Genomic DNA, 22,113 nt, shown 5'->3' on the forward strand with positions numbered 1-22,113 from the left:
CAAGACGCTCCTCGGGGCGCGTCTTGCTTGGGCCTCTCTCCTGGAGGCGCTCAGTCAGACCTAGTGCTGACATGTGGCAAGACGCTCCTCGGGGCGCGTCTTGCTTGGGCTTCTCTCCTGGAGGTCCTCAGTCAGACCCTTCGTTGACATGTGGCAAGACGCTCCTCGGGGCGCATCTTGCTTGGGCCTCTCTCCTGGAGGCGCTCAGTCAGACCCAGTGTTGACTTGTGGCAAGACGCTCCTCGGGGCGCGTCTTGCTTGGGCCTCTCTCCAGAAGGCCCTCAATCAGACCCAGTGTTGACACGTGGCAAGACGCTCCTCGGGGCGCTTCTTGCTTGGGCCTCTCTCCTGGAGGCGCTCAGTCAGACCCAGTGGTGACATGTGGCAAGACGCTCCTCGGGGCGCGTATTGCTTGGGCCTCTCTCCTGGATGCCCTCTGTCAGACCCAGTGTTGACATGTGGCAAGACTCTCCTCGGGGCGCGTCTTGCTTGGGCTTCTCTCATGGAGGCCCTCAGTCAGACCCACTGTTGACATGTGTCAAGACGCTCCTCGGGGCGTGTCTTGCTTGGGCCTCTCTCCTGGAGGCGCTCAGTCAGACCCAGTGTTGACATGTGGCAAGACGCTCCCCGGGGCGCTTCTTGCTTGGGCTTCTCTCCGGGAGGCCCTCAGTCAGACCCATTGTTGACATGTGGCAAGACGCTCCTCGGGGCACGTCTTGCTTAGGCCTCTCTCCTGGAGGCACTCAGTCAGACCGAGTAGTGACATGTGGCAAGACGCTACTCGGGGCGCGTCTTGCTTGGGCCTCTCTCCTGGAGGCGCTCAGTCAGACCCATTGTTGTCATGTCGCAAGACGCTCCTCGGGGCACGTCTTGCTTGGGCCTCTCTCCTGGAGGCGCTCAGTCAGACCGAGTTCTGACATGTGAAAAGACGCTCCTCGGGGCGCGTCTTGCTTTGGCCTCTCTCCTGGAGGCGCTCAGTCAGACCGAGTGCTGACATGTGGCAAGACGCTCCACGGGGCGCATCATGCTTGGGCTTCTCTCCTGGAGGCTCTCAGTCAGACCCATTATTGTCATGTGGCAAGAGGCTCCTCGGGGCGCGTCTTGCTTGGGCCTCTCACCTGGAGGTGCTCAGTCAGACCCAGTGTTGACATGTGGCAAGACGCTCCTCGGGGCGCGTCTTGCTTGGGCCTCTCACCTGGAGGCGCTCAGTCAGACCCAGTGTTGACATGTGGCAAGACGCTCCTCGGGGCGCGTCTTGCTTGGGCCTCTCTCCTGGGGAGGCGATCAGTCAGACCGAGTGCTGACATGTGGCAAGACGCTCCTCGGGGTGCGTCTTGCTTGGGCCTCTCTCCTGGAGGCGCTCAGTCAGACCGAGTGCTGACATGTGGCAAGACGCTCCTCGGGGCGCATCTTGCTTGGGCTTCTCTCCTGGAGGCTCTCAGTCAGACCCATTGTTGTCATGTGGCAAGACGCTCCTCGGGGCACGTCTTGCTTAGGCCTCTCTCCTGGAGGCACTCAGTCAGACCGAGTAGTGACATGTGACAAGACGCTCCTCGGGGCGCGTCTTAATTGGGCCTCTCTCCTGGAGGCGCTCAGTCAGACCCAGTGTTGACATGTGGCAAGATGCTCCTCGGGGCCCGTCTTGCTTGGGCCTCTCTCCTGGAGGCGCTCATTCAGACCCAGTGTTCACATGTGGCAAGACGCTCCTCGGGGCGCGTCTTGCTTGGGCCTCTCTCCTGGAGGCGCTCAGTCAGACCCATTGTTGACATGTGGCAAGACGCTCCTCAGGGCACGTCTTGCTTGGGCCTCTCTCCTGGAGGCGCTCAGTCAGACCGAGTTCTGACATGTGAAAAGACGCTCCTCGGGGCGCGTCTTGCTTGGGCTTCTCTGCTGGAGGCCCTCAGTCAGACCCATTGTTGACATGTGGCAAGACGCTACTCGGGGCGCGTCTTATTTGGGCCTCTCTCCTGGAGGCGCTCAGTAAGACCGAGTGCTGACATGTGGCAAGAAGCTCCTCGGGGCGCGTCTTGCTTGGCCCTCTCTCCTGGAGGCGCTCAGTCAGACCGAGTGCTGACATGTGGCAAGAAGCTCCTCGCGGCGCATCTTGCTTGGGCTTCTCTCCTGGAGGCCCTCAGTCAGACCCATTGTTGACATGTGGCAAGACGCTCCTCGGGGCGCGTCTTGCTTGGGCCTCTCTCCAGAAGGCCCTCATTCAGACCCAGTGTTGACACGTGGCAAGACGCTCCTCGGGTCGCTTCTTGCTTGGGCCTCTCTCCTGGAGGCGCTCAGTCAGACCCAGTGGTGACATGTGGCAAGACGCTCCTCGGGGCGCGTATTGCTTGGGCCTCTCTCCTGGATGCCCTCTGTCAGACCCAGTGTTGACATGTGGCAAGACTCTCCTCGGGGCGCGTCTTGCTTGGGCTTCTCTCATGGAGGCCCTCAGTCAGACCCACTGTTGACATGTGTCAAGACGCTCCTCGGGGCGTGTCTTGCTTGGGCCTCTCTCCTGGAGGCGCTCAGTCAGACCCAGTGTTGACATGTGGCAAGACGCTCCCCGGGGCGCTTCTTGCTTGGGCTTCTCTCCGGGAGGCCCTCAGTCAGACCCATTGTTGACATGTGGCAAGACGCTCCTCGGGGCACGTCTTGCTTAGGCCTCTCTCCTGGAGGCACTCAGTCAGACCGAGTAGTGACATGTGACAAGACGCTCCTCGGGGCGCGTCTTGCTTGGGCCTCTCTCCTGGAGGCGCTCAGTCAGACCCAGTGTTGACATGTGGCAAGATGCTCCTCGGGGCGCGTCTTGCTTGGGCCTCTCTCCTGGAGGCGCTCAGTCAGACCCAGTGTTGACATGTGGCAAGACGCTCCTCGGGGCGCTTCTTGCTTGGGCTTCTCTCCTGGAGGCCCTCAGTCAGACCCATTGTTGACATGTGGCAAGATGCTCCTCGGGGCGCATCTTGCTTGGGCCTCTCTCCTTGAGGCCCTCTGTCAGACCCAGTGTTGACATGTGGCAAAACGCTCCTCCGGGCGCGTCTTGCTTTGGCCTCTCTCCTGGAGGCGCTCAGTCAGACCCAGTGTTGACATGTGGCAAGACGCTCCTTGGGGCGTGTATTGCTTGGGCCTCTCTCCTGGAGGCGCTCAGTCAGACCGAGTGCTGACATGTGGCAAGAAGCTCCTTGCGGCGCGTCTTGCTTGGGCCTCTCTCCAGAAGGCCCTCAATCAGACCCATTGTTGACACGTGGCAAGACGCTCCTCGGGGCGCTTCTTGCTTGGGCCTCTCTCCTGGAGGCGCTCAGTCAGACCCAGTGTTGACATGTGGCAAGACTCTCCTCGGGGCGCGTCTTGCTTGGGCTTCTCTCATGGAGGCCCTCAGTCAGACCCAGTGTTGACATGTTTCAAGACGCTCCTCGGGGCGTGTCTTGCTTGGGCCTCTCTCCTGGAGGCGCTCAGTCAGACCCAGTGTTGACATGTGGCAAGACGCTCCCCGGGGAGCTTCTTGCTTGGGCTTCTCTCCTGGAGGCCCTCAGTCAGACCCATTGTTGACATGTGGCAAGACGCTCCTCGGGGCACGTCTTGCTTGGGCCTCTCTCCTGGAGGCACTCAGTCAGACCGAGTAGTGACATGTGACAAGATGCTCCTCGGGGCGCGTCTTGCTTGGGCCTCTCTCCTGGAGGCGCTCAGTCAGACCCAGTGTTGACATGTGGCAAGATGCTCCTCGGGGCGCGTCTTGCTTGGGCCTCTCTCCTGGAGGCGCTCAGTCAGACCCAGTGTTGACATGTGGCAAGACGCTCCTCGGGGCGCGTCTTGCCTGGGCCTCTCTCCTGGAGGCGCTCAGTCAGACCCATTGTTGACATGTGGCAAGACGCTCCTCGGGGCACGTCTTGCTTGGGCCTCTTTCCTGGAGGCGCTCAGTCAGACCGAGTTCTGACATTTGGCAAGACGCTCCTCGGGGCGCGTCTTGCTTGGGCTTCTCTCCTGGAGGCCCTCAGTCAGACCCATTGTTGACATGTGGCAAGACGCTCCTCGGGGCGCGTCTTATTTGGGCCTCTCTCCTGGAGGAGCTCAGTAAGACCGAGTGCTGACATGTGGCAAGACGCTCCTCGGGGCGCTTCTTGCTTGGGCTTCTCTCCTGGAGGCCCTCTGTCAGACCCAGTTTTGACATGTGGCAAAACGCTCCTCCGGGCGCGTCTTGCTTGGGCCTCTCTCCTGGAGGCGCTCAGTCAGACCCAGTGTTGACATGTGGCAAGACGCTCCTTGGGGCGCGTCGTGCTTGGGCCTCTCTCCTCGAGGCGCTCAGTCAGACCGAGTGCTGACATGTGGCAAGACGCTAACCGGGGCGCGTCTTGCTGGGGCTTCTCTCATGGAGGCACTCAGTCAGACCCAGTGTTGACATGTGTCAAGACGCTCCTCGGGCGTTTCTTGCTTGGGCCTCTCTCCCGGAGGCTCTCAGTCAGACCCAGTGTTGACATGTGACAAGACGCTCCTCGGGGCGCGTCTTGCTTGGGCCTCTCTCCTGGAGGCCCTCAGTCAGACCCATTGTTGACATGTGGCAAGACACTCCTCGGGGCGCGTCTTGCTTGGGCCTCTCTCCTGGAGGCGCTCAGTCAGACCGAGTGCTGACATGTGGCAAGACGCTCCTCGGGGCGCATCTTGCTTGGGCTTTTCTCCTGGAGGCTGTCAGTCAGACCCATTGTTGTCATGTGGCAAGACGCTCCTCGGGGCGCGTCTTGCTCGGGCCTCTCTCCTGGAGGCGATCAGTCAGACCGAGTGCTGACATGTGGCAAGACGCTCCTCGGGGCGCGTCTTGCTTGGGCCTCTCTCCTGGAGGCGCTCAGTCAGACCGAGTGCTGACATGTGGCAAGACGCTCCTCGGGGCGCATCTTGCTTGGGCTTCTCTCCTGGAGGCTCTCAGTCAGACCCATTGTTGACATGTGGCAAGACGCTCCTCGGGGCACGTCTTGCTTAGGCCTCTCTCCTGGAGGCACTCAGTCAGACCGAGTAGTGACATGTGACAAGACGCTCCTCGGGGCGCGTCTTGCTTGGGCCTCTCTCCTGGAGGCGCTCAGTCAGACCGAGTGCTGACATGTGGCAAGAAGCTCCTTGCGGCGCGTCTTGCTTGGGCCTCTCTCCAGAAGGCCCTCAATCAGACCCATTGTTGACACGTGGCAAGACGCTCCTCGGGGCGCTTCTTGCTTGGGCCTCTCTCCTGGAGGCGCTCAGTCAGACCCAGTGTTGACATGTGGCAAGACTCTCCTCGGGGCGCGTCTTGCTTGGGCTTCTCTCATGGAGGCCCTCAGTCAGACCCAGTGTTGACATGTTTCAAGACGCTCCTCGGGGCGTGTCTTGCTTGGGCCTCTCTCCTGGAGGCGCTCAGTCAGACCCAGTGTTGACATGTGGCAAGACGCTCCCCGGGGAGCTTCTTGCTTGGGCTTCTCTCCTGGAGGCCCTCAGTCAGACCCATTGTTGACATGTGGCAAGACGCTCCTCGGGGCACGTCTTGCTTGGGCCTCTCTCCTGGAGGCACTCAGTCAGACCGAGTAGTGACATGTGACAAGATGCTCCTCGGGGCGCGTCTTGCTTGGGCCTCTCTCCTGGAGGCGCTCAGTCAGACCCAGTGTTGACATGTGGCAAGATGCTCCTCGGGGCGCGTCTTGCTTGGGCCTCTCTCCTGGAGGCGCTCAGTCAGACCCAGTGTTGACATGTGGCAAGACGCTCCTCGGGGCGCGTCTTGCCTGGGCCTCTCTCCTGGAGGCGCTCAGTCAGACCCATTGTTGACATGTGGCAAGACGCTCCTCGGGGCACGTCTTGCTTGGGCCTCTTTCCTGGAGGCGCTCAGTCAGACCGAGTTCTGACATTTGGCAAGACGCTCCTCGGGGCGCGTCTTGCTTGGGCTTCTCTCCTGGAGGCCCTCAGTCAGACCCATTGTTGACATGTGGCAAGACGCCCCTCGGGGCGCGTCTTATTTGGGCCTCTCTCCTGGAGGAGCTCAGTAAGACCGAGTGCTGACATGTGGCAAGACGCTCCTCGGGGCGCTTCTTGCTTGGGCTTCTCTCCTGGAGGCCCTCTGTCAGACCCAGTTTTGACATGTGGCAAAACGCTCCTCCGGGCGCGTCTTGCTTGGGCCTCTATCCTGGAGGCGCTCAGTCAGACCCAGTGTTGACATGTGGCAAGACGCTCCTTGGGGCGCGTCGTGCTTGGGCCTCTCTCCTCGAGGCGCTCAGTCAGACCGAGTGCTGACATGTGGCAAGACGCTAACCGGGGCGCGTCTTGCTGGGGCTTCTCTCATGGAGGCACTCAGTCAGACCCAGTGTTGACATGTGTCAAGACGCTCCTCGGGCGTTTCTTGCTTGGGCCTCTCTCCCGGAGGCTCTCAGTCAGACCCAGTGTTGACATGTGACAAGACGCTCCTCGGGGCGCGTCTTGCTTGGGCCTCTCTCCTGGAGGCCCTCAGTCAGACCCATTGTTGACATGTGGCAAGACACTCCTCGGGGCGCGTCTTGCTTGGGCCTCTCTCCTGGAGGCGCTCAGTCAGACCGAGTGCTGACATGTGGCAAGACGCTCCTCGGGGCGCATCTTGCTTGGGCTTTTCTCCTGGAGGCTGTCAGTCAGACCCATTGTTGTCATGTGGCAAGACGCTCCTCGGGGCGCGTCTTGCTCGGGCCTCTCTCCTGGAGGCGATCAGTCAGACCGAGTGCTGACATGTGGCAAGACGCTCCTCGGGGCGCGTCTTGCTTGGGCCTCTCTCCTGGAGGCGCTCAGTCAGACCGAGTGCTGACATGTGGCAAGACGCTCCTCGGGGCGCATCTTGCTTGGGCTTCTCTCCTGGAGGCTCTCAGTCAGACCCATTGTTGACATGTGGCAAGACGCTCCTCGGGGCACGTCTTGCTTAGGCCTCTCTCCTGGAGGCACTCAGTCAGACCGAGTAGTGACATGTGACAAGACGCTCCTCGGGGCGCGTCTTGCTTGGGCCTCTCTCCTGGAGGCGCTCAGTCAGACCCAGTGTTGACATGTGGCAAGATGCTCCTCGGGGCGCGTCTTGCTTGGGCCTCTCTCCTGGAGGCGCTCAGTCAGACCCAGTGTTGACATGTGGCAAGACGCTCCTCGGGGCGCTTCTTGCTTGGGCTTCTCTCCTGGAGGCCCTCAGTCAGACCCATTGTTGACATGTGGCAAGATGCTCCTCGGGGCGCATCTTGCTTGGGCCTCTCTCCTTGAGGCCCTCTGTCAGACCCAGTGTTGACATGTGGCAAAACGCTCCTCCGGGCGCGTCTTGCTTTGGCCTCTCTCCTGGAGGCGCTCAGTCAGACCCAGTGTTGACATGTGGCAAGACGCTCCTTGGGGCGTGTATTGCTTGGGCCTCTCTCCTGGAGGCGCTCAGTCAGACCGAGTGCTGACATGTGGCAAGAAGCTCCTTGCGGCGCGTCTTGCTTGGGCTTCTCTCCTGGAGGCCCTCAGTCAGACCCATTGTTGACATGTGGCAAGATGCTCCTCGGGGCGCGTCTTGCTTGGGCCTCTCTCCAGAAGGCCCTCAATCAGACCCATTTTTGACACGTGGCAAGACGCTCCTCGGGGCGCTTCTTGCTTGGGCCTCTCTCCTGGAGGCGCTCAGTCAGACCCAGTGGTGACATGTGGCAAGACGCTCCTCGGGGCGCGTATTGCTTGGGCCTCTCTCCTGGATGCCCTCCTTCAGACCCAGTGTTGACATGTGGCAAGACTCTCCTCGGGGCGCGTCTTGCTTGGGCTTCTCTCATGGAGGCCCTCAGTCAGACCCAGTGTTGACATGTTTCAAGACGCTCCTCGGGGCGTGTCTTGCTTGGGCCTCTCTCCTGGAGGCGCTCAGTCAGACCCAGTGTTGACATGTGGCAAGACGCTCCCCGGGGCGCTTCTTGCTTGGGCTTCTCTCCTGGAGGCCCTCAGTCAGACCCATTGTTGACATGTGGCAAGACGCTCCTCGGGGCACGTCTTGCTTGGGCCTCTCTCCTGGAGGCACTCAGTCAGACCGAGTAGTGACATGTGACAAGACGCTCCTCGGGGCGCGTCTTGCTTGGGCCTCTCTCCTGGAGGCGCTCAGTCAGACCCAGTGTTGACATGTGGCAAGATGCTCCTCGGGGCGCGTCTTGCTTGGGCCTCTCTCCTGGAGGTGCTCAGTCAGACCCAGTGTTCACATGTGGCAAGACGCTCCTCGGGGCGCGTCTTGCCTGGGCCTCTCTCCTGGAGGCGCTCAGTCAGACCCATTGTTGACATGTGGCAAGACGCTCCTCGGGGCACGTCTTGCTTGGGCCTCTTTCCTGGAGGCGCTCAGTCAGACCGAGTTCTGACATTTGGCAAGACGCTCCTCGGGGCGCGTCTTGCTTGGGCTTCTCTCCTGGAGGCCCTCAGTCAGACCCATTGTTGACATGTGGCAAGACGCTCCTCGGGGCGCGTCTTATTTGGGCCTCTCTCCTGGAGGAGCTCAGTAAGACCGAGTGCTGACATGTGGCAAGACGCTCCTCGGGGCGCTTCTTGCTTGGGCTTCTCTCCTGGAGGCCCTCTGTCAGACCCAGTTTTGACATGTGGCAAAACGCTCCTCCGGGCGCGTCTTGCTTGGGCCTCTCTCCTGGAGGCCCTCATTCAGACCCAGTGTTGACACGTGGCAAGACGCTCCTCGGGTCGCTTCTTGCTTGGGCCTCTCTCCTGGAGGCGCTCAGTCAGACCCAGTGGTGACATGTGGCAAGACGCTCCTCGGGGCGCGTATTGCTTGGGCCTCTCTCCTGGATGCCCTCTGTCAGACCCAGTGTTGACATGTGGCAAGACTCTCCTCGGGGCGCGTCTTGCTTGGGCTTCTCTCATGGAGGCCCTCAGTCAGACCCACTGTTGACATGTGTCAAGACGCTCCTCGGGGCATGTCTTGCTTGGGCCTCTCTCCTGGAGGCGCTCAGTCAGACCCAGTGTTGACATGTGGCAAGACGCTCCCCGGGGCGCTTCTTGCTTGGGCTTCTCTCCGGGAGGCCCTCAGTCAGACCCATTGTTGACATGTGGCAAGACGCTCCTCGGGGCACGTCTTGCTTAGGCCTCTCTCCTGGAGGCACTCAGTCAGACCGAGTAGTGACATGTGACAAGACGCTCCTCGGGGCGCGTCTTGCTTGGGCCTCTCTCCTGGAGGCGCTCAGTCAGACCCAGTGTTGACATGTGGCAAGATGCTCCTCGGGGCGCGTCTTGCTTGGGCCTCTCTCCTGGAGGCGCTCAGTCAGACCCAGTGTTGACATGTGGCAAGACGCTCCTCGGGGCGCTTCTTGCTTGGGCTTCTCTCCTGGAGGCCCTCAGTCAGACCCATTGTTGACATGTGGCAAGATGCTCCTCGGGGCGCATCTTGCTTGGGCCTCTCTCCTTGAGGCCCTCTGTCAGACCCAGTGTTGACATGTGGCAAAACGCTCCTCCGGGCGCGTCTTGCTTTGGCCTCTCTCCTGGAGGCGCTCAGTCAGACCCAGTGTTGACATGTGGCAAGACGCTCCTTGGGGCGTGTATTGCTTGGGCCTCTCTCCTGGAGGCGCTCAGTCAGACCGAGTGCTGACATGTGGCAAGAAGCTCCTTGCGGCGCGTCTTGCTTGGGCCTCTCTCCAGAAGGCCCTCAATAAGACCCATTGTTGACACGTGGCAAGACGCTCCTCGGGGCGCTTCTTGCTTGGGCCTCTCTCCTGGAGGCGCTCAGTCAGAGCCAGTGTTGACATGTGGCAAGACTCTCCTCGGGGCGCGTCTTGCTTGGGCTTCTCTCATGGAGGCCCTCAGTCAGACCCAGTGTTGACATGTTTCAAGACGCTCCTCGGGGCGTGTCTTGCTTGGGCCTCTCTCCTGGAGGCGCTCAGTCAGACCCAGTGTTGACATGTGGCAAGACGCTCCCCGGGGAGCTTCTTGCTTGGGCTTCTCTCCTGGAGGCCCTCAGTCAGACCCATTGTTGACATGTGGCAAGACGCTCCTCGGGGCACGTCTTGCTTGGGCCTCTCTCCTGGAGGCACTCAGTCAGACCGAGTAGTGACATGTGACAAGATGCTCCTCGGGGCGCGTCTTGCTTGGGCCTCTCTCCTGGAGGCGCTCAGTCAGACCCAGTGTTGACATGTGGCAAGATGCTCCTCGGGGCGCGTCTTGCTTGGGCCTCTCTCCTGGAGGCGCTCAGTCAGACCCAGTGTTGACATGTGGCAAGACGCTCCTCGGGGCGCGTCTTGCCTGGGCCTCTCTCCTGGAGGCGCTCAGTCAGACCCATTGTTGACATGTGGCAAGACGCTCCTCGGGGCACGTCTTGCTTGGGCCTCTTTCCTGGAGGCGCTCAGTCAGACCGAGTTCTGACATTTGGCAAGACGCTCCTCGGGGCGCGTCTTGCTTGGGCTTCTCTCCTGGAGGCCCTCAGTCAGACCCATTGTTGACATGTGGCAAGACGCTCCTCGGGGCGCGTCTTATTTGGGCCTCTCTCCTGGAGGAGCTCAGTAAGACCGAGTGCTGACATGTGGCAAGACGCTCCTCGGGGCGCTTCTTGCTTGGGCTTCTCTCCTGGAGGCCCTCTGTCAGACCCAGTTTTGACATGTGGCAAAACGCTCCTCCGGGCGCGTCTTGCTTGGGCCTCTCTCCTGGAGGCGCTCAGTCAGACCCAGTGTTGACATGTGGCAAGACGCTCCTTGGGGCGCGTCGTGCTTGGGCCTCTCTCCTCGAGGCGCTCAGTCAGACCGAGTGCTGACATGTGGCAAGACGCTAACCGGGGCGCGTCTTGCTGGGGCTTCTCTCATGGAGGCACTCAGTCAGACCCAGTGTTGACATGTGTCAAGACGCTCCTCGGGCGTTTCTTGCTTGGGCCTCTCTCCCGGAGGCTCTCAGTCAGACCCAGTGTTGACATGTGACAAGACGCTCCTCGGGGCGCGTCTTGCTTGGGCCTCTCTCCTGGAGGCCCTCAGTCAGACCCATTGTTGACATGTGGCAAGACACTCCTCGGGGCGCGTCTTGCTTGGGCCTCTCTCCTGGAGGCGCTCAGTCAGACCGAGTGCTGACATGTGGCAAGACGCTCCTCGGGGCGCATCTTGCTTGGGCTTTTCTCCTGGAGGCTGTCAGTCAGACCCATTGTTGTCATGTGGCAAGACGCTCCTCGGGGCGCGTCTTGCTCGGGCCTCTCTCCTGGAGGCGATCAGTCAGACCGAGTGCTGACATGTGGCAAGACGCTCCTCGGGGCGCGTCTTGCTTGGGCCTCTCTCCTGGAGGCGCTCAGTCAGACCGAGTGCTGACATGTGGCAAGACGCTCCTCGGGGCGCATCTTGCTTGGGCTTCTCTCCTGGAGGCTCTCAGTCAGACCCATTGTTGACATGTGGCAAGACGCTCCTCGGGGCACGTCTTGCTTAGGCCTCTCTCCTGGAGGCACTCAGTCAGACCGAGTAGTGACATGTGACAAGACGCTCCTCGGGGCGCGTCTTGCTTGGGCCTCTCTCCTGGAGGCGCTCAGTCAGACCCAGTGTTGACAAGTGGCAAGATGCTCCTCGGGGCGCGTCTTGCTTGGGCCTCTCTCCTGGAGGCGCTCAGTCAGACCCAGTGTTGACATGTGGCAAGACGCTCCTCGGGGCGCTTCTTGCTTGGGCTTCTCTCCTGGAGGCCCTCAGTCAGACCCATTGTTGACATGTGGCAAGATGCTCCTCGGGGCGCATCTTGCTTGGGCCTCTCTCCTTGAGGCCCTCTGTCAGACCCAATGTTGACATGTGGCAAAACGCTCCTCCGGGCGCGTCTTGCTTTGGCCTCTCTCCTGGAGGCGCTCAGTCAGACCCAGTGTTGACATGTGGCAAGACGCTCCTTGGGGCGTGTATTGCTTGGGCCTCTCTCCTGGAGGCGCTCAGTCAGACCGAGTGCTGACATGTGGCAAGAAGCTCCTTGCGGCGCGTCTTGCTTGGGCTTCTCTCCTGGAGGCCCTCAGTCAGACCCATTGTTGACATGTGGCAAGATGCTCCTCGGGGCGCGTCTTGCTTGGGCCTCTCTCCAGAAGGCCCTCAATCAGACCCATTTTTGACACGTGGCAAGACGCTCCTCGGGGCGCTTCTTGCTTGGGCCTCTCTCCTGGAGGCGCTCAGTCAGACCCAGTGGTGACATGTGGCAAGACGCTCCTCGGGGCGCGTATTGCTTGGGCCTCTCTCCTGGATGCCCTCCTTCAGACCCAGTGTTGACATGTGGCAAGACTCTCCTCGGGGCGCGTCTTGCTTGGGCTTCTCTCATGGAGGCCCTCAGTCAGACCCAGTGTTGACATGTTTCAAGACGCTCCTCGGGGCGTGTCTTGCTTGGGCCTCTCTCCTGGAGGCGCTCAGTCAGACCCAGTGTTGACATGTGGCAAGACGCTCCCCGGGGCGCTTCTTGCTTGGGCTTCTCTCCTGGAGGCCCTCAGTCAGACCCATTGTTGACATGTGGCAAGACGCTCCTCGGGGCACGTCTTGCTTGGGCCTCTCTCCTGGAGGCACTCAGTCAGACCGAGTAGTGACATGTGACAAGACGCTCCTCGGGGCGCGTCTTGCTTGGGCCTCTCTCCTGGAGGCGCTCAGTCAGACCCAGTGTTGACATGTGGCAAGATGCTCCTCGGGGCGCGTCTTGCTTGGGCCTCTCTCCTGGAGGCGCTCAGTCAGACCCAGTGTTCACATGTGGCAAGACGCTCCTCGGGGCGCGTCTTGCCTGGGCCTCTCTCCTGGAGGCGCTCAGTCAGACCCATTGTTGACATGTGGCAAGACGCTCCTCGGGGCACGTCTTGCTTGGGCCTCTTTCCTGGAGGCGCTCAGTCAGACCGAGTTCTGACATTTGGCAAGACGCTCCTCGGGGCGCGTCTTGCTTGGGCTTCTCTCCTGGAGGCCCTCAGTCAGACCCATTGTTGACATGTGGCAAGACGCTCCTCGGGGCGCGTCTTATTTGGGCCTCTCTCCTGGAGGAGCTCAGTAAGACCGAGTGCTGACATGTGGCAAGACGCTCCTCGGGGCGCTTCTTGCTTGGGCTTCTCTCCTGGAGGCCCTCTGTCAGACCCAGTTTTGACATGTGGCAAAACGCTCCTCCGGGCGCGTCTTGCTTGGGCCTCTCTCCTGGAGGCGCTCAGTCAGACCCAGTGTTGACATGTGGCAAGACGCTCCTTGGGGCGCGTCGTGCTTGGGCCTCTCTCCTCGAGGCGCTCAGTCAGACCGAGTGCTGACATGTGGCAAGACGCTAACCGGGGCGCGTCTTGCTGGGGCTTCTCTCATGGAGGAACTCAGTCAGACCCAGTGTTGACATGTGTCAAGACGCTCCTCGGGCGTTTCTTGCTTGGGCCTCTCTCCCGGAGGCTCTCAGTCAGACCCAGTGTTGACATGTGACAAGACGCTCCTCGGGGCGCGTCTTGCTTGGGCCTCTCTCCTGGAGGTGCTCAGTCAGACCCAGAGGTGACATGTGGCAAGACGCTCCTCGGGGCGCGTCTTGCTTGGGCCTCTCTCCTGGAGGCGCTCAGTCAGACCGAGTGCTGACATGTGGCAAGACGCTCCTTGGGGCGCGTCTTGCTTGGACTTCTCTCCTGGAGGCCCTCAGTCAGACCCATTGTTGACATGTGGCAAGACACTCCTCGGGGCGCGTCTTGCTTGGGCCTCTCTCCTGGAGGCGCTCAGTCAGACCGAATGCTGACATGTGGCAAGACGCTCCTCGGGGCGCATCTTGCTTGGGCTTTTCTCCTGGAGGCTGTCAGTCAGACCCATTGTTGTCATGTGGCAAGACGCTCCTCGGGGCGCGTCTTGCTCGGGCCTCTCTCCTGGAGGCGATCAGTCAGACCGAGTGCTGACATGTGGCAAGACGCTCCTCGGGGCGCGTCTTGCTTGGGCCTCTCACCTGGAGGCGCTCAGTCAGACCCAGTGTTGACATGTGGCAAGACGCTCCTCGGGGCGCGTCTTGCTTGGGCCTCTCACCTGGAGGCGCTCAGTCAGACCCAGTGTTGACATGTGGCAAGACGCTCCTCGGGGCGCGTCTTGCTTGGGCCTCTCTCCTGGGGAGGCGATCAGTCAGACCCAGTGTTGACATGTGTCAAGACGCTCCTCGGGCGTTTCTTGCTTGGGCCTCTCTCCTGGAGGCGCTCAGTCAGACCCAGTGTTGACATGTGGCAAGACGCTCCTCGGGGCGCGTCTTGCTTGGGCCTCTCTCCTGGAGGCGCTCAGTCAGACCTAGTGCTGACATGTGGCAAGACGCTCCTCGGGGCGCGTCTTGCTTTGGCTTCTCTCCTGGAGGCCCTCAGTCAGACCCTTCGTTGACATGTGGCAAGACGCTCCTCGGGGCGCATCTTGCTTGGGCCTCTCTCCTGGAGGCGCTCGGTCAGACCCAGTGTTGACTTGTGGCAAGACGCTCCTCGGGGCGCGTCTTGCTTGGCCCTCTCTCCTGGAGGCGCTCAGTCAGACCGAGTGCTGACATGTGGCAAGAAGCTCCTCACGGCGCGTCTTGCTTGGGCTTCTCTCCTGGAGGCCCTCAGTCAGACCCATTGTTGACATGTGGCAAGACGCTCCTCGGGGCGCGTATTGCTTGGGCCTCTCTCCTGGATGCCCTCTGTCAGACCCAGTGTTGACATGTGGCAAGACTCTCCTCGGGGCGCGTCTTGCTTGGGCTTCTCTCATGGAGGCCCTCAGTCAGACCCACTGTTTACATGTGTCAAGACGCTCCTCGGGGCGTGTCTTGCTTGGGCCTCTCTCCTGGAGGCGCTCAGTCAGACCCAGTGTTGACATGTGGCAAGACGCTCCCCGGGGCGCTTCTTGCTTGGGCTTCTCTCCGGGAGGCCCTCAGTCAGACCCATTGTTGACATGTGGCAAGACGCTCCTCGGGGCACGTCTTGCTTAGGCCTCTCTCCTGGAGGCACTCAGTCAGACCGAGTAGTGACGCTCCTCGGGGCGCGTCTTGCTTGGGTCTCTCTCCTGGAGGCGCTCAGTCAGACCCATTGTTGACATGTCGCAAGACGCTCCTCCGGGCACGTCTTGCTTGGGCCTCTCTCCTGGAGGCGCTCAGTCAGACCGTGTTCTGACATGTGAAAAGACGCTCCTCGGGGCGCAACTTGCTTGGGCCTCTCTCCTGGAGGCGCTCAGTCAGACCGAGTGCTGACATGTGGCAAGACGCTCCTCGGGGCGCATCATGCTTGGGCTTCTCTCCTGGAGGCTCTCAGTCAGACCCATTGTTGTCATGTGGCAAGACGCTCCTCGGGGCGCGTCTTGCTTGGGCCTCTCACCTGGAGGCGCTCAGTCAGACCCAGTGTTGACATGTGGCAAGACGCTCCTCGGGGCGCGTCTTGCTTGGGCCTCTCACCTGGAGGCGCTCAGTCAGACCCAGTGTTGACATGTGGCAAGACGCTCCTCGGGGCGCGTCTTGCTTGGGCCTCTCTCCTGGGGAGGCGATCAGTCAGACCGAGTGCTGACATGTGGCAAGACGCTCCTCGGGGCGCGTCTTGCTTGGGCCTCTCTCCTGGAGGCGCTCAGTCAGACCGAGTGCTGACATGTGGCAAGACGCTCCTCGGGGCGGATCTTGCTTGGGCTTCTCTCCTGGAGGCTCTCAGTCAGACCCATTGTTGTCATGTGGCAAGATGCTCCTCGGGGCACGTCTTGCTTAGGCCTCTCTCCTGGAGGCACTCAGTCAGACCGAGTAGTGACATGTGACAAGACGCTCCTCGGGGCGCGTCTTGCTTGGGCCTCTCTCCTGGAGGCGCTCAGTCAGACCCAGTGTTGACATGTGGCAAGATGCTCCTCGGGGCGCGTCTTGCTTGGGCCTCTCTCCTGGAGGCGCTCATTCAGACCCAGTGTTCACATGTGGCAAGACGCTCCTCGGGGCGCGTCTTGCTTGGGCCTCTCTCCTGGAGGCGCTCAGTCAGACCCATTGTTGACATGTGGCAAGACGCTCCTCGGGGCACGTCTTGCTTGAGCCTCTCTCCTAGAGGCGCTCAGTCAGACCGAGTTCTGACATGTGAAAAGACGCTCCTCGGGGCGAGTCTTGCTTGGGCTTCTCTGCTGGAGGCCCTCAGTCAGACCCTTTGTTGACATGTGGCAAGACGCTACTCGGGGCGCGTCTTATTTGGGCCTCTCTCCTGGAGGCGTTCAGTAAGACCGAGTGCTGACATGTGGCAAGAAGCTCCTCGGGGCGCGTCTTGCTTGGGCCTCTCACCTGGAGGCGCTCAGTCAGACCCAGTGTTGACATTTGGCAAGACGCTCCTCGGGGCGCGTCTTGCTTGGGCCTCTCACCTGGAGGCTCTCAGTCAGACCCAGTGTTGACATGTGGCAAGACGCTCCTCGGGGCGCGTCTTGCTTGGGCCTCTTTCCTGGGGAGGTGATCAGTCAGACCGAGTGCTGACATGTGGCAAGAAGCTCCTCGCGGCGCGTCTTGCTTGGGCTTCTCTCCTGGAGGCCCTCAGTCAGACCCATTGTTGACATGTGGCAAGACGCTCCTCGGGGCGCGTCTTGCTTGGGCCTCTCTCCAGAAGGCCCTCATTCAGACCCAGTGTTGACACGTGGCAAGACGCTCCTCGGGGTGCTTCTTGCTTGGGCCTCTCTCCTGGAGGCGCTCAGTCAGACCCAGTGGTGACATGTGGCAAGACGCTCCTCGGGGCGCGTATTGCTTGGGCCTCTCTCCTGGATGCCCTCTGTCAGACCCAGTGTTGACATGTGACAAGACGCTCCTCGGGGCGCGTCTTGCTTGGGCTTCTCTCATGGAGGCCCTCAGTCAGACCCACTGTTGACATGTGTCAAGACGCTCCTCGGGGCGTGTCTTGCTTGGGCCTCTCTCCTGGAGGCGCTCAGTCAGACCCAGTGTTGAAATGTGGCAAGACGCTCCCCGGGGCGCTTCTTGCTTGGGCTTCTCTCCGGGAGGCCCTCAGTCAGACCCATTGTTGACATGTGGCAAGACGCTCCTCGGGGCACGTCTTGCTTAGGCCTCTCTCCTGGAGGCACTCAGTCAGACCGAGTAGTGACATGTGTCAAGACGCTCCTCGGGCATTTCTTGCTTCAGCCTCTCTCCCGGAGGCGCTCAGTCAGACCCAGTGTTGACATGTGACAAGACGCTCCTCGGGGCGCGTCTTGCTTGGGCCTCTCTCCTGGAGGCGCTCAGTCAGACCGAGTGCTGACATGTGGCAAGACGCTCCTCGGGGCGCATCTTGCTTGGGCTTCTCTCCTGGAGGCTCTCAGTAAGACCCATTGTTGTCATGTGGCAAGACGCTCCTCGGGGCGCGTCTTGCTTGGGCCTCTCACCTGGAGGCACTCAGTCAGACCCAGTGTTGACATGTGGCAAGACGCTCCTCGGGGCGCGTCTTGCTTGGGCCTCTCACCTGGAGGCGCTCAGTCAGACCCAGTGTTGACATGTGGCAAAACGCTCCTCGGGGCGCGTCTTGCTTGGGCCTCTCTCCTGGGGAGGCGATCAGTCAGACCCAGTGTTGACATGTGTCAAGACGCTCCTCGGGCGTTTCTTGCTTGGGCCTCTCTCCTGGAGGCGCTCAGTCAGACCCAGTGTTGACATGTGGCAAGACGCTCCTCGGGGCGCGTCTTGCTTGGGCCTCTCTCCTGGAGGCGCTCATTCAGACCCAGTGTTGACACGTGGCAAGACGCTCCTCGGGGCGCTTCTTGCTTAGGCCTCTCTCCTGGAGGCGCTCAGTCAGACCCAGTGGTGACATGTGGCAAGACGCTCCTCGGGGCGCGTATTGCTTGGGCCTCTCTCCTGGATGCCCTCTGTCAGACCCAGTGTTGTCATGTGGCAAGACTCTCCTCGGGGCGCGTCTTGCTTTGGCTTCTCTCATGGAGGCCCTCAGTCAGACCCACTGTTGACATGTGTCAAGACGCTCCTCGGGGCGTGTCTTGCTTGGGCCTCTCTCCTGGAGGCGCTCAGTCAGACCCAGTGTTGACATGTGGCAAGACGCTCCCCGGGGCGCTTCTTGCTTGGGCTTCTCTCCGGGAGGCCCTCAGTCAGACCCATTGTTGACATGTGGCAAGACGCTCCTCGGGGCACGTCTTGCTTAGGCCTCTCCCCTGGAGGCACTCAGTCAGACCGAGTAGTGACATGTGACAAGACGCTCCTCGGGGCGCGTCTTGCTTGGGCCTCTCTCCTGGAGGCGCTCAGTCAGACCCAGTGTTGACATGTGGCAAGATGCTCCTCGGGGCGCGTCTTGCTTGGGCCTCTCTCCTGGAGGCGCTCATTCAGACCCAGTGTTCACATGTGGCAAGACGCTCCTCGGGGCGCGTCTTGCTTGGGCCTCTCTCCTGGAGGCGCTCAGTCAGACCCATTGTTGACATGTGGCAAGACGCTCCTTGGGGCGCGTCTTGCTTGGACTTCTCTCCTGGAGGCCCTCAGTCAGACCCATTGTTGACATGTGGCAAGACACTCCTCGGGGCACGTCTTGCTTGGGCCTCTCTCCTGGAGGCGCTCAGTCAGACCGAGTGCTGACATGTGGCAAGACGCTCCTCGGGGCGCATCTTGCTTGGGCTTTTCTCCTGGAGGCTGTCAGTCAGACCCATTGTTGTCATGTGGCAAGACGCTCCTCGGGGCGCGTCTTGCTCGGGCCTCTCTCCTGGAGGCGCTCAGTCAGACCGAGTGCTGACTTGTGGCAAGACGCTCCTCGGGACGCGTCTTGCTTGGGCCTCTCTCCTGGAGGCGCTCAGTCAGACCGAGTGCTGACATGTGGCAAGACGCTCCTCGGGGCGCATCTTGCTTGGGCTTCTCTCCTGGAGGCTCTCAGTCAGACCCATTGTTGTCATGTGGCAAGACGCTCCTCGGGGCGCGTCTTGCTTGGGCCTCTCACCTGGAGGCGCTCAGTCAGACCCAGTGTTGACATTTGGCAAGACGCTCCTCGGGGCGCGTCTTGCTTGGGCCTCTCACCTGGAGGCTCTCAGTCAGACCCAGTGTTGACATGTGGCAAGACGCTCCTCGGGGCGCGTCTTGCTTGGGCCTCTCTCCTGGGGAGGCGATCAGTCAGACCGAGTGCTGACATGTGGCAAGACGCTCCTCGGGGCGCGTCTTGCTTGGGCCTCTCTCCTGGAGGCGCTCAGTCAGACCGAGTGCTGACATGTGGCAAGACGCTCCTCGGGGCGCGTCTTGCTTGGGCCTCTCTCCTGGGGAGGCGATCAGTCAGACCGAGTGCTGACATGTGGCAAGACGCTCCTCGGGGCGCGTCTTGCTTGGGCTTCTCTCCTGGAGGCCCTCAGTCAGACCCTTCGTTGACATGTGGCAAGACGCTCCGCGGGGCGCATCTTGCTAGGGCCTCTCCCCTGGAGGCGCTCAGTCAGACCCAGTGTTGACTTGTGGCAAGACGCTCCTCGGGGCGCGTCTTGCTTGGCCCTCTATCCTGGAGGCGCTCAGTCAGACCGAGTGCTGACATGTGGCAAGAAGCTCCTCACGGCGCGTCTTGCTTGGGCTTCTCTCCTGGAGGCCCTCAGTCAGACCCATTGTTGACATGTGGCAAGACGCTCCTCGGGGCGCGTCTTGCTTGGGCCTCTCTCCAGAAGGCCCTCAATCAGACCCAGTGTTGACACGTGGCAAGACGCTCCTCGGGGCGCTTCTTGCTTGGGCCTCTCTCCTGGAGGCGCTCAGTCAGACCCAGTGGTGACATGTGGCAAGACGCTCCTCGGGGCGCGTATTGCTTGGGCCTCTCTCCTGGATGCCCTCTGTCAGACCCAGTGTTGACATGTGGCAAGACTCTCCTCGGGTCGCGTCTTGCTTGGGCTTCTCTCATGGAGGCCCTCAGTCAGACCCACTGTTGACATGTGTCAAGACGCTCCTCGGGGCGTGTCTTGCTTGGGCCTCTCTCCTGGAGGCGCTCAGTCAGACCCAGTGTTGACATGTGGCAAGACGCTCCCCGGGGCGCTTCTTGCTTGGGCTTCTGTCCGGGAGGCCCTCAGTCAGACCCATTGTTGACATGTGGCAAGACGCTCCTCGGGGCACGTCTTGCTTAGGCCTCTCTCCTGGAGGCACTCAGTCAGACCGAGTAGTGACATGTGGCAAGACTCTCCTCGGGGCGCGTCTTGCTTGGGCCTCTCTCCTGGGGAGGCGATCAGTCAGACCCAGTGTTGACATGTGTCAAGACGCTCCTCGGGCGTTTCTTGCTTGGGCCTCTCTCCTGGAGGCGCTCAGTCAGACCCAGTGTTGACATGTGGCAAGACGCTCCTCGGGGCGCGTCTTGCTTGGGCCTCTCTCCTGGAGGCGCTCAGTCAGACCTAGTGCTGACATGTAGCAAGACGCTCCTCGGGGCGCGTCTTGCTTGGGCTTCTCTCCTGGAGGCCCTCAGTCAGACCCTTCGTTGACATGTGGCAAGACGCTCCGCGGGGCGCATCTTGCTTGGGCCTCTCTCCTGGAGGCGCTCAGTCAGACCCAGTGTTGACTTGTGGCAAGACGCTCCTCGGGGCGCGTCTTGCTTGGCCCTCTCTCCTGGAGGCGCTCAGTCAGACCGAGTGCTGACATGTGGCAAGAAGCTCCTCACGGCGCGTCTTGCTTGGGCTTCTCTCCTGGAGGCCCTCAGTCAGACCCATTGTTGACATGTGGCAAGACGCTCCTCGGGGCGCGTCTTGCTTGGGCCTCTCTCCAGAAGGCCCTCAATCAGACCCAGTGTTGACACGTGGCAAGACGCTCCTCGGGGCGCTTCTTGCTTGGGCCTCTCTCCTGGAGGCGCTCAGTCAGACCCAGTGGTGACATGTGGCAAGACGCTCCTCGGGGCGCGTATTGCTTGGGCCTCTCTCCTGGATGCCCTCTGTCAGACCCAGTGTTTACATGTGGCAAGACTCTCCTCGGGGCGCGTCTTGCTTGGGCTTCTCTCATGGAGGCCCTCAGTCAGACCCACTGTTGACATGTGTCAAGACGCTCCTCGGGGCGTGTCTTGCTTGGGCCTCTCTCCTGGAGGCGCTCAGTCAGACCCAGTGTTGACATGTGGCAAGACGCTCCCCGGGGCGCTTCTTGCTTGGGCTTCTCTCCGGGAGGCCCTCAGTCAGACCCATTGTTGACATGTGGCAAGACGCTCCTCGGGGCACGTCTTGCTTAGGCCTCTCTCCTGGAGGCACTCAGTCAGACCGAGTAGTGACATGTGGCAAGACGCTCCTCGGGGCGCGTCTTGCTTGGGCCTCTCTCCTGGAGGCGCTCAGTCAGACCCATTGTTGACATGTCGCAAGACGCTCCTCGGGGCACGTCTTGCTTGGGCCTCTCTCCTGGAGGCGCTCAGTCAGACCGAGTTCTGACATGTGAAAAGACGCTCCTCGGGGCGCGTCTTGCTTGGGCTTCTCTGCTGGAGGCCCTCAGTCAGACCCATTGTTGACATGTGGCAAGACGCTACTCGGGGCGCGTCTTATTTGGGACTCTCTCCTGGAGGCGCTCAGTAAGACCGAGTGCTGACATGTGGCAAGACGCTCCTCGGGGCGCTTCTTGCTTGGGCTTCTCTCCTGGAGGCCCTCAGTCAGACCCATTGTTGACATGTGGCAAGATGCTCCTCGGGGCGCATCTTGCTTGGGCCTCTCTCCTTGAGGCCCTCTGTCAGACCCAGTGTTGACATGTGGCAAAACGCTCCTCCGGGCGCGTCTTGCTTGGGCCTCTCTCCTGGAGGCGCTCAGTCAGACCGAGTGCTGACATGTGGCAAGACGCTCCCCGGGGCGCGTCTTGCTGGGGCTTCTCTCATGGAGGCACTCAGTCAGACCCAGTGTTGACATGTGTCAAGACGCTCCTCGGGCATTTCTTGCTTGGGCCTCTCTCCCGGAGGCGCTCAGTCAGACCCAGTGTTGACATGTGACAAGACGCTCCTCGGGGCGCGTCTTGTTTGGGCCTCTCTCCTGGAGGCGCTCAGTCAGACCGAATGCTGACATGTGGCAAGACGCTCCTTGGGGCGCGTCTTGCTTGGACTTCTCTCCTGGAGGCCCTCAGTCAGACCCATTGTTGACATGTGATAAGACGCTCCTCGGGGCGCATCTTGCTTGGGATTTTCTCCTGGAGGCTGTCAGTCAGACCCATTGTTGTCATGTGGCAAGACGCTCCTCGGGGCGCGTCTTGCTTGGGCCTCTCTCCTGGAGGCGCTCAGTCAGACCGAGTGCTGACATGTGGCAAGACGCTCCTCGGGGCGCGTCTTGCTTGGGCCTCTCTCCTGGAGGCGCTCAGTCAGACCGAGTGCTGACATGTGGCAAGACGCTCCTCGGGGCG

Source organism: Nothobranchius furzeri, chromosome 2, assembly GCF_043380555.1.
Source record: "Nothobranchius furzeri strain GRZ-AD chromosome 2, NfurGRZ-RIMD1, whole genome shotgun sequence".
In the NCBI taxonomy this organism is placed as follows: domain Eukaryota; kingdom Metazoa; phylum Chordata; class Actinopteri; order Cyprinodontiformes; family Nothobranchiidae; genus Nothobranchius; species Nothobranchius furzeri.